This window comes from Euprymna scolopes, chromosome 10 (assembly GCF_053919585.1).
Source record: "Euprymna scolopes isolate OS-2025 chromosome 10, ASM5391958v1, whole genome shotgun sequence".
Lineage (NCBI taxonomy): Eukaryota > Metazoa > Mollusca > Cephalopoda > Sepiida > Sepiolidae > Euprymna > Euprymna scolopes.
The window spans coordinates 94,747,396-94,760,073 of NC_136491.1; the positions used below are offsets into that span (position 1 = coordinate 94,747,396).

The following is a 12,678-nucleotide window of genomic DNA, read 5'->3' on the forward strand; positions in this document are numbered from 1 at the left end:
TTACCTTCTTTTCATCTTTTTCTTTCTTCTTATTTTTTTCCTTTCTGTCTTTTTTCTTTCTTTTTCTTCTTTATCAAAAGCGTTTCCCACTATTTCTTTGCCTTCTAATATTTCGTAATCATGCTGTATTTTAATCTATCGACATCTGTCACCCATTTCCAGTCTCCTCCTATGGAATTCTACCAATAGCCTTAAATTAATCCTGAGTTCATGTGACAAATAAAATCTCCCCTGTCCTCATCTCACAAAACAAAATACCGGAAGAATAATAAATTAAAAAAAAAAAATAATTTATCGCTTTCTTACTTTCATTTGCAATCTTCGTTTTCACTGCAAAACCAATATTATTTAAAAAAAAGAAATAAAAAATACGACATAAATTATTTGTAAAAACAACAAAATGTTCTGTTCGTTGAGCGTTCGAATATTTGCGTACGTAACGGCTTGGAAATCTCCGTAAGTATTGAAATTATTTAGATATCTCGTTTGGGTTTGGGTTCGTTGAATAGACGCGCTGGGTGAGTTTGAATAAAATAAATACGTGAATAAAATAAATACGTATTAGATACGTTTGAAGCCAAAACAACGCATTATTACAAAATAAACAGATATTTATTTTGTTTAAAATTTATATTGAAAATTATAAAAGCAAAACTTTATTTTCAGTATGTCTTTCTTAACCTAATTTTAAAAATTAATATGTCAAAAGTGTAACAGCGTTAACAGCGAACACGTGATAAAAAAACACGAATTATAAACTGTTACCAAAGGCAATAAAAGTTACTTTTCTACCGATTTACATATTTGTTTGTGAGTTTTTAAATGTTTTTGTTTATTTATATATATTAAATTTTTAAATGTTTTTGTTTATTTATATATATATATTTATTTATATATATATATAAGATTTCTTTCAAATCGGATATCGTTAGAGTCATAATTTAAAATGGATGCAGCCATTTTTCGGAAAATCACCTAAGTTTGATTACTTATTTTTCTTCGTCATTTTAACTTTTCAAAAAGACAGAAAAGAAATTTTTATTGCGTTTGGAACGAGAATTTGTTGTATGTTTTTTTTTTTTTTCATTAGGCACAAAAAAGATGAAAAACCGGTTAAAGTGCATCATAGTTAACAGTTAAGAAATCGTGAACAAACAAACAAACAAACAAACAAACAAAAACAAATAACGGTACGTATACGGCAGAATACGGACCGTGTTATTGTCTGCATATTTCAGGCAGGTTACGTAAACCGCTAGGTGGCGAAAGGGTTATCCAATGAAATCACAGCAGACGATAATTGGCCAACGAAATCTTTTCCTCTTGATAAAATGGTTTCCTATATATAGCGTTATTATTTCAGCACTATCCGTAAACTATAAAAAATCTTTTTTATTTGTTAATGAAATTATCACACGATGACTTATCGATTATAATATGATTTTCCGGGTTTGTATTACTGTACACATAGATTCGAAAAAGTGGTCAAAAAACAAATATATAACAAATAAATGTTATCAAAGGCAAGATAAGTTACTTTTCTACCAAACTGGATACATTTTTTGTGTTTTTATTCAATGTAACATGCTTATTCAGCTCGAAAAACATGCAGTGTTTACCGATGTATTCGAAAATTCAAAATGGCGCCCGAGTCTCTCTTTAACACGGTAAGTTCAGGAAAAGATGTTATAAATAATAAACGAGACAAAATACTATTAGAAATTCGCTTAATATATGTTATCGTGACATAAGTTGACATATATTCGGTGTTTTTTAAATAGTATTTTGTCTCGCTTATTATTTATAACACCTTTTCCCAAACTTACCATGTTAAAGAGAATTTTGAATTTTCGAATACATCGGTAAACACTGCATGTTTTTCGAGCTGAATAAACATGTTACATTGAATAAAAACACAAAAAATGTATCCAGTTTTGTAGAAAAGTAACTTATCTTGCCTTTGATAACATTTATTTGTTATATATTTGCTTTTTGACCACTTTTTCGAATCTATGTGTACAGTAATACAAACCTACTTTTCCTTATGCTTTTTATTTTTTTATTGTTTGATAGCGTTTTAAACATTGCCTATCATTTTCAGTAAATAAATAAATAAATAAATAAATAAAGTTTTCCTTTTACACCGCCCGGCGGTTCATCTAATCTGCCTGGAATATACCTACGATGACGTATTATGTATAGGTACTCAAATAATTTATACCAAATGCAGTAGAATTTAATTATTTACAGATCCGTATTTTATTAAAGTGTGGAAAATGATTATAAAACATATTATCTTTTAATTTTCATTAAATTGACTTATTAACACACGAAAAAAAAATAGTGGTGATCGTTTAATTTCGGATAGCTTCATGCCGAAAAGATGAAAAGAAAATTACTCTACCTCTAACCTCATGTCTTTCGTCACTTGGACTTAATGGTAGAGTAAGTTATTTTATGCTTCTTGAAATGACACATATTTCGTGTGTGTGTTTGGATATATAAAAAATCTAAAAAGAATGCATTTTAGATTTAAAGAAAACACTATAACGTAATTACGGGTCATGTCGAAATTAGTAAAACTTCCAAAAATTACGAAAAATTATCGAGTGGATCTCCTAGAACTATTTTCTTTTTTCAAAGAAACATTGTTATCATTGATCCATAATCCTCTAATTTGAAATGACGAAATTTCAAAAACAAGAGAGATAAGTTAGTTTGTCATATGAAATTGGCCGACAAATACTAAACCATTAAACTTGTATTATTCGATAATTTTTATAAATTCACCCTTGTCCGTTCGTCTGTTCGTCCGTTCGTCTGTCCGCACTTTTCTCAATAACTACGCCTTAGAATTTTGGAAATTTTACACAAAAATTAAACATGGTATGAGTAAAAAAAGTAACAGAACGGATTTTCCGGGAAAACTACAACCCCCACTCCCAGGGGTGCTTTTCGGGTTAAAATGGCTAAAATTGACACTTTTGTGCTTATTAAAAAAAAAAATTGGTGTCTTGTATTTTTATAAAACTTTCTGAAAAGTTGTAACTGATTTCTATATAATTTTGTTTGTCTATACTTCGCCATAACTCTTGGGTGTGTCCCAGGGGTTCTTTTAGGGCAAATAAAAACGCTCCATTTTTAGGACTATTTTACCATATTTGTCCAAAATTCTCTGTGTATGTCTATTTAGCAGTTTTGCATGGTGCTGAACTCAAATGGGAAATATGTTAAAGCCTTGAGGACTTTGGGGCTAAATGGGGGGGGGGTAAATGGTGGACTTAGACATTTCTTTTTTTGTCTGGTGGAGAACACAAATTTAGATAAAGGAGATCAGCACAGTTCTGGGCAAGTTGTAAGAAAAAGGTCTAGAGACTTGCATACTGTCTGCCAGTGTCGGCATACGGGTAGGTTCGTGAACAATTTGTTTTAGGTCATAAGCAATAAGAAAAAGAAATCATGACAGTACCTACCGTCATCCATCTTGTTTGAGTGGGCTAGCTATTCAACATTGTGAATATTTAAGTTTCCACAAATGTGAATGTTAGTAGAGGGATGAGCAGACAGAGTGATCAATTTTCTTAGAGATACTCTCAATGATAATAACTCTGATGTTATAAGGGTGTTAGAGGGCAACTACGAACGCAGTGCTGTGAGCCAGTGCTGCCCAGAAGCACATACACGGAAAGTTAGGGTCTTCTCTGGAGATGTCCTGACCACATAGAAAGCCATCTCTAATGTAGACACATATGTCATGCCCATGGCGATCTTGGGGGTCAGATTTTGATGTAAAAATTTCTTGACTGTTCACCATTCAGCACTTTTAACACAAATATTTTGGCAATTTTTTACTATCACACACACCGGATGTCTTTTTGTTTGTTAGTTTAATTTTTTTTAATACATTTATTAACACGGAGAAAATGAGGCAAGCTTTGTTAACTATTCTGTACCTTCACCTAAATTGTAATTGTTAAAAGTTGGTCGTTAATCTAATTTTAATTTTTTTTTTCTAAAATGTGAAATGAGTGTAATGATAAAAATTTACCAAATCTTTTTATATTCTTTATAAAACTGAAAAGATTTACCTTTGAAAATATGTTTAAGGTTTTGTTGTTCTCTTAATCGTCGTTTCTTTGTTTGAGGAATAACAATTAAAAACGGCGGTATATTAGATTGCCTGTTGTGATGCTTAAGGTGTAGTATTATTTTTCATCTGAATATTTTTTTTACCCGTATATATACATAGATATATAGAGGTTACTAGACTAACCCGTAATCCGCTTAGCTTACATTTAACGTCACTTAAGAAAGCAGCAGCAGTTATGGCTACTTTCAAATAAAAGTTAACGTCAACATCTTTTGTTAATCACCACCCATCCATTCTTTATGACATCATCTTTTTTAATATTTTACTATTTAAAAAAAAAAAAAAAATTAAATATATTTATTGCGGATAATCAACTTGACTTTTTTGTAATAAACGGGGGAAAGGGCTACTAATAAAAACGCGAAAATGTTCAACGGCAATAACATTTCAAGACTATAACAACAGACATTAAATGACAGTTAACTAAACAGAAACGAAGGAGAAAATTTTTAGGTAAATAATAATTAATTAATGAAATACCCTCTTAGAAACCAGCACGGCGGTATCAGGAATTTTCATCAGATGTTATTACGGCTTGCCAGGCTAAAAAATCCAAGGCATTTCCATTTCTGAGAAGTTAAGGGCAGAATAGATTCATTGATTGATATAATAAGTAAATGAATGATTTTGCGCTGCGAAACAGGTGCTGTGAAGAATCGTGCATTTCAACGTACTTAAAAGAATAAATTTTAAGATGGTCAATATCTGGAAATTTGAAATGTAGTTTCTGCGATCGAGAAATCTGGACCTGAGACTCCAAGGTAATGGGTCGTAACCTTACTTTGTCCTTCCAGTTGAGTCGAGTCTCACTCAACCAATATACGTTTCTGAATTTTCTGTTAATATACATTAGCGTCGAAAACTAAGGGACAAAATTTTAAAACCTAATATTTGTTAGGAAAAACAACTGCGAAAAGCTGAAATTTTGAAAACTGGTAGTCGTTATCATTCACAATAGCATACTAAAATTTGAATCATTTGCAACAAATATTAGGTTTAAAAATTTTGTCCCTTATTTTTCGACGCTACTGTATATTTCATTTCACTGTTTCCAAGCCTTCTCGTTTTTCTTTCAACATTTTAAACCACAATATATATATATATATATATATATATATATATATATATATATATATATATATATATATATATATATATATATATATATATATATATATATATATATATATATATATACAGGATGTCCAAAAATCACTTAAGGGTTTTGAACTTAGATTCTTTATTTTGGATTATATCTTTCTGTAATTTTAACACAATCTGACTAAGACATTGGAATTTTTTTTTAAATGCAAAATTCAAACAATCTTTATTTATAAAAAATAATGTTATTTAAATGTTGCCAATTTTCAGCTTCGCATAGTTGTGCAATTTCCAAAACATTATTCATGACAGATTGCAGAATCTCTGGATTGCGATTTAACTCCCTTATTTCGTTCCTGGCGTTTTCCTTTAATTCTTGCAGGGTTCGAGGTTTGTTAACATAGACACTTTCTTTAAGATATCCCCACAAGGAAAAGTGTTGTGACTTGGGCTATTTTATTACATGAAAATGCCGTCGATAAGCTCTTTCAATCAAAACAATTGACTTCTGATTTTGGAAAAACACTTTCACAACTTGCGTATGTTTTCCAATGCTAATTAATTTCTAAAATATTATCTGTATAATATCTGAAATAGAGAAAAAAATAATGATTAATGAACAAAGATTTTCAGCCCTTTAGTGACATTTTGGATACTCTGTATATATATATATATATATATATATATATATATATATATATATATATATATATATATATATATATAAATTCAAACATTAAGTAATTGAAAACTGTTTAAACAAACGGATTATGGTGGATTAAAATAGGCTAACTAAGAATATAAGTTTGAACCAGCTAAATGAGAAATTGAACCTATACTCATATAAATAGAATAGTATAAGAACTACAAATTAAAAATTAAGAAAAGTAAAGATATTACAGTAAGACTACATAGGAATTTCGATAAAATTATGAACTAAAAAATATGGGCAAAATCGAGTTATGTACCTTACACCATGAAGCTATACTGAATGATACGGAATAGTAGAGATTAGAAGATAAAGATAAGATGTTTATTAAGATAAGACTTGGAAAGATGGATTTAACATTTAAATTATTTACATAACTAGTATAGGATGAAGATAAATTTTAATATTTTTTATATTAACCTTTTAATTATAGTTTTTTTTCCTTCAGAATTAACATGGGAAGGAAAATCAACAAATGTATCGTAACATATGAATAAAAATTTATACGAAACTGAGGCTAATTGAGATAAGAATAGCTGGTTGGTTGGTTGGTTGGCTGTTTTTGTTTTACGGCATATCAACCGGTTATTTAATCCAGTAATTTTTAAGAAATTTTTTTTTATAGAATATATTTGTTTTTTTCAAGTCGGTCTCTATTTAACCCATAGTTGGGACCCTAACAGGTACTACCACTCCGGATCAGAGTGGACCTGAGAGCGATGGTAATTAAGGGGTGGCTCTAATACCCCCCCAAAGCCCGCAAGCTTGGGCCTCACTATCGGATATAGTTTAAGGTCATATTCCGGACCAAGAATGGTTGGACATAGAAATAGAAATAAATAATGGAAAATTGTTGAAGTATCATACAAAAAGAAGAAATTCGAAAATTGGATACTAACAATCCGAAAGCAATCGAATAATAAATAAGCAAAAAATAAAATTGATGAATAAGAGGTGAATCCTACTGCTCAATCCCTTAAAATAGGGATTATGAATATATTCATATATGTATAGCAAATGTATTTTAGTGTCTGAAGAGGGGCTATTGTTGGAATATTTTTAGACAATATAATCTTTAAAGTTGTCTAAATATTTATGAAACAATTGTAACACATAATGAAATACACCATATGATGTTCTCATTTCATATTTCGTCTTGATTTTGCAAAAATCTTGTTATATATGGAAGGGCACAGGCCCCAATAATTAAAGAAAGACGTAAATAAGTTTGAAAATAATATTTATTAAAGGAAAAGGCTAGAATTGAATCCAGTAATCAAAAGTTAAAATACATATTGCAATCCTAGGAATGTATAGCAATTGTCTATTGTGTTTAGAAATAACTGAATAATGATATAACTAGTTAGGGCAGATATCGGACAATAGGAATTAAGGAATATCTTTGTTTTGCCGAAAACGTGTTGGGCGTGTAAAATCCACGTGAGAAACATTCACGTGGCTGAGGCACGTTTTGACGTCACAAAGAAAGATAATTTACAATATATTCAGAGAGTCAGTTCAGTGAGAGTCGAGTTCAAGAGTTGAGTTCTCATCCCCTCAAAAAGAATTTTCATCACAGTCTTCGTCGATGTACACATGTATAAATAAATCATTGTCTGTTATATGTCTCCGGTATGCACACCCGACTATTCTACTCATTCGATTTGGTGCTGTGATCAGAATTCTTGCATGGGTTCGTAAAGAACTCGGTTTGCCACGGAATTAATTTATAGTAGTGAAATCTAAACTAAAAATATATACATATATGACTTGGGTGTTATTAGATAGAATAGAAAGCAAAATATACACTAATCCACCCTCATTCCTGAGCTACTCCATTATGCATATATATCTAATATATAAAAGGCTATGTGTCTGTCTGTTTGTCCGCCTGTCTGTCTCCATATTTAAAACTCTATCTCTTCCAAAACTAAAAGTCGCAGAGCCAAATGATTAGATTTTTATGAATCGTTTTTATAGATCTTTAACCGATGAAAATAGTTTTTAAGGGGTCAAAAATGGGTCAAAATTGAAAAAATATTTATAAATGTTGTATAGTCATTTCAGTTTATATTTCATTTTGAATATTTAATCAGTTCATATGCGTGTTACGTTGGTAACATCACCAAATTTGAATGCTACAGTTTTATATTCGGTTTCGATTTTAGCTGATGACACTCAAATACTTTTTTAAAATCACGACTCTATATCAATATATACGAAATCTGGACAAATTAAAATATCATATTTAAACGTATTTTACGACCAGGTAAAGCTGGGCGCCTCCCCGCTAGTATATATATATATATATATATATATATATATATATATATATATATATATATATATATATATATATATATATTAACCTGCCATCCCTTAAAAAAATGGAATCTCCCAATCGTGTGTATATATATATATATATATATATATATATATATATATATATATTATATACATATATTATTTATATATATATATATATATATATATATATATATATATATATATATATATACTAGCAATCGGTGCCCGGCGTTGCCCGGGTGTTTTGAAGTGTATGCTGAGAAAAAAAAGGTCAATTTTTTTAAACTTTGACCCCTATTATGACATCTTAACATTTATTGTTTAGGGATCAAGTAAAGTTAATAAGTTAGATCCATGTCCAAGGAATCTATCTATAAAATATCACGTGTTTAGACCCTAAATTGTAGGAGGAGTTTGGTAGAGTTCTCAAAGGTCAAATTGTTGAATATTGACCACTTAATCGCCAAATTTCTGTCGAAAACCTATCACATCGATTTTCCCAAATCTCAGTACCCTGTATATCAAATTTCGAATCTGTAGGCTTAAAATTGACAGAGTTTTAGCGTAGGGAAATGCACACAGACGCACAGACGCACAGACACACACAGACACTATCACTTATATATATATATATATATATATATATATATATATATATATATATATATATATATATATAAACATAAACATCATATATATAAGGATAATAGTACGCCATATATATAACAAAAGACCATTATTTACTGAAGTGAAAGGAAAACCCGGGCGAACTTTACCCAAAAATAAATCTATATTTTTTTGTGTGTATTGATAGTCTTATCAACACCCCTTTTTTCTATTTATTTAAAAAGAAAATACAACTTTGTTATTTATGAGTCGTGGAATTGCATTCATCTACAAAAGATCTAGCTAATGTGCATATTTTTTTATCGTTTTTAATTAATTCCCTATTAGTTTTTTTTTTCGGTTCTCTTATACGATCATCATCTTTATTTAACTATTACGTGTAATTATATTCATACAGATATTCTATATGATTTATATTTGCGTAATATTTGCGTAGAAATGAAGAAAATCCAATTTACTGTGTGTTTATCGTGTTGCCATAACAACGTGACGTAGCCAAGGACGGTAGTGGACGTGAGTGTGTGTGCGGGTGTGCGCGTGTTTTCGTGCTGTGTTTATATTATGCATATTGTTTCGTATCTTATAAACTTTTTCGAATCTATGTGTACAGTAATACAAACCCGTTTTTCGAGCTGAATAAATATGTTACATTGAATAAAAACACGAAAAATATATCCAGTTTGGTAGAAAAGTAACTTATCTTGCCTCTAATAACATTTATTTGTTATATATTTGTTTTTTGACAACTTTTTCGAATCTATGTGTACAGTAATACAAACCCGAAATGAAAAGACCACGAGTGAACGCGCGTTTTTTTTTAGTTTAGTTTCATATATATATATATATATATATATATATATATATATATATATATATATATATATATATATATATATATATATATATATATATAAGTATTTTTAAATTTTATCTTTTAGCTTTAAAAAAAAGTTTTAAAATTTTATCAGCCGGCATAATTTATTTTTAAATATTGAAAAATTTCAGGAAAATTAATTTTTGCTAGATTTTCAAAACATTGTTTTCGTGTTGTGTGTACGTGTCTGCGGCTAGCACCAGAATGGCGGCCGTGATGTCGTAGGTTGGATTGCTAGATTGTGTAAGTTTCGTATTTTTTTAATTTGTAAATAACAAGTTATGAAAAAATTAAACCCTTCCAAGATGGACAATAAATAAAGCCATAATATTTTATGGTAAAGGTAAGAGCGTAGGAACCATAGTTTTTTAGGAGATGTGATTATTGGATTAACCAATCAGAAATCGTCTGTGGCACACACATCTCTGTTTTTATAGATATATAGATATAGATATAGATTAACCTGCCATCCCGTAAAAAAATGGAATCTCCCGATCATATATATATATATATATATATGTATATATATATATATATGTGTGTGTGTGTGTGTGTGTGTGTGTGTGTGTGTGTGCGTGTGTGTGTGTGTCGATATATTTATATACATGTGTAGATATATATATATAAATATATATATATATGTATATATATATATATATATATATATATATATATATATATGAATGGAAATGTATAAAAAAGGAATGCGAAAAGTATAAAAGCTTATAACTTTTCTTTATTCGTTTTCAATTTGTGACGTGCAGGAATACAAAATAATATTATGAAAAAAAATTAAAAAACTATTTTTACAAATACATAATTTTCGACCGATCCTTCAGTCTTCATCGATGTACTGAAAGTATGAGCATGCACGGGGAAAAGGGGAATGGAAAAGGAAGGAAGGATGAGGAGGAGGAGAAGGGGGTATAGCCAATGAGGTGTCACGTCAGTTTTAAATATATACACATATAAGTACACACATACACACATGCACACAGTACATATACACATATAAACGAAAAATTAAAAATTAAACAGTAAATAAAAATGAGAAACGCGCCTTTAACTGTCCAATCTTTTGAATTCTAACGATATTATTTATTCCAAGAGAGAACAAGAATTCAAAGGATATAAAACGTTATGAGGAGAAACGCTGTGATGCTCATTTGTAAATCAACGGCTATTAGTCGTTCGAAAAAGAACGAAAACGTCGTTTCTAAATTCCACCGTTTTAAGACAGAAACGAAACGCTACTTTTTATTAATTTATATATTAATATGTACATACACATACGTATACAAACAAATACTCACATGTACATATATATATATATATATATATATATATATATATATATATATATATCAAGTTAATGTATTCAGGAGATAAAACTCATGAATTAAAACGAGGTTATTAAGAGTGCTCAATAAAAACGAGAAAAATATAATATTTTATTTATACAGACAAAAATTACATAGTCGCTACACTGAACATGCTGATGTTTAAGGCAATTGGTTGGCAAGAAACCAAGAGCCATTTGTCAGGCGACGTAATAAAGCTTATTTGCCACCGAAGGCATCTCATTCTCAAATTGAAAAAATGAAATATATTTTTATTTATAAAAATAAAATGTTAAAACGCTCAATTAAAGTGGGAGGGGTTACATAAAGTGGTATTTTAGACTCAAAATAGAAAACGGTAGGGGGGGGGAACGAATCTCAAGATTTTACAGGATAAATGGGAGGAGTAGGAAGGGATAAAAAGGGAAATGAAAACGAAAAAGAAAAGGAAAAGAAAATAGAAAGAACAGAAAGACAGAAGAAGGATGAAGGGGTCAGCATAATTACATTATTTTAAGGAACACATTCCCACGTGGCTGCTTCATAGTTGCTTACAACATGGTTGTTTTTAATATAATATTAACAAGTTCTTATCGAGCCGCTTTCTTTGAAAGTAAGGCTCTGCCTAATTTTGGCCATCGTTACCAATCCTCACGATGTTGTGTCACCGTCCATCTCACGCTCTCATTAATTCTTATCCCCGAGTTGCCCCCGGGCCTTGATAAGTGATGACATGCTAATATATAAAATATTACTTTCTTGTCTTGATCTATGAAAAAAGAACCAACAACGAATAATCGCAGTTTAAAATTCATCTTTCAACAACCATCATATCGTATGAATATTGTTGGCATTGTTTTCCCCGATGTTTTTCTCGAGAAATATCGGGTACTTACGGGAGGGGGCATTTGAAGGTTGCCAATATCCTTAATGAAAGTGATTTCGTGGAAGCAATTGGATTCGAACTTGGGACACCCAGGTAATCAGCCCGCGTCGTTAACTACTTGACCACCGTCACTTCGTGATTTTGAACAATGTAATTATGGTGGGCGAATAGGAGTGTGAGACCATTTTTGTTTTCTACAAATTACTTTGATTGATAAGCATCGTGTCATGTGTTATGCTCGTTAAATTATCTTTCACAAAAATGAAATTAAACTTTTTTGTAACTTTTGAGTCATTTTTTTGTGTCCTATTTCTGACAATTAATACCGATTGTAAATTAAAATTTATGATGACTTTTCAATGATTATTTTTATTTTAATTTAATCGGATGTCGTTTCTATCGTTTTAGAATGGTACGCATGATTTTAATCTTTCAATTTAACTTCTTAAAACCTTTTTAAAAACTAAATCATAGTTTGCTTTCTTTAGTATCTAGGTCAAAAGTCGAAAATAAATATTTATTAATAAAATGGTAATGAATGTTATAATAGGATGGAAGCGCTAAGACTTCTCAATGGTATGAACGGCATTTGATTATTTTCCAGCGGTCCATATCTAGAATTTGTAGACATTGGATTTGAAGATCGCTCAGTTGTAATCAGGCAGGGAAACAATCCTGCGGTAA

General features: G+C 30.0%; 1 protein-coding gene across 3 annotated transcripts in view; it reads right to left on the bottom strand.

Annotated features, from left to right (window-relative positions):
• The window catches only part of LOC145286146 (cardioacceleratory peptide receptor-like), a 351,148-nt gene extending 346,816 nt beyond the window's left edge, over nucleotides 1-4,332 (bottom strand). For all 3 annotated transcript variants that reach the window (XM_080134875.1, XM_080134879.1, XM_080134878.1), the window contains exon 1: nucleotides 4,089-4,332. The gene's annotated coding sequence lies outside the window, so the exon portion shown is untranslated. The remainder of the gene's footprint in view (nucleotides 1-4,088) is intronic.
• Between the last annotated feature and the right edge of the window lie 8,346 nt (nucleotides 4,333-12,678).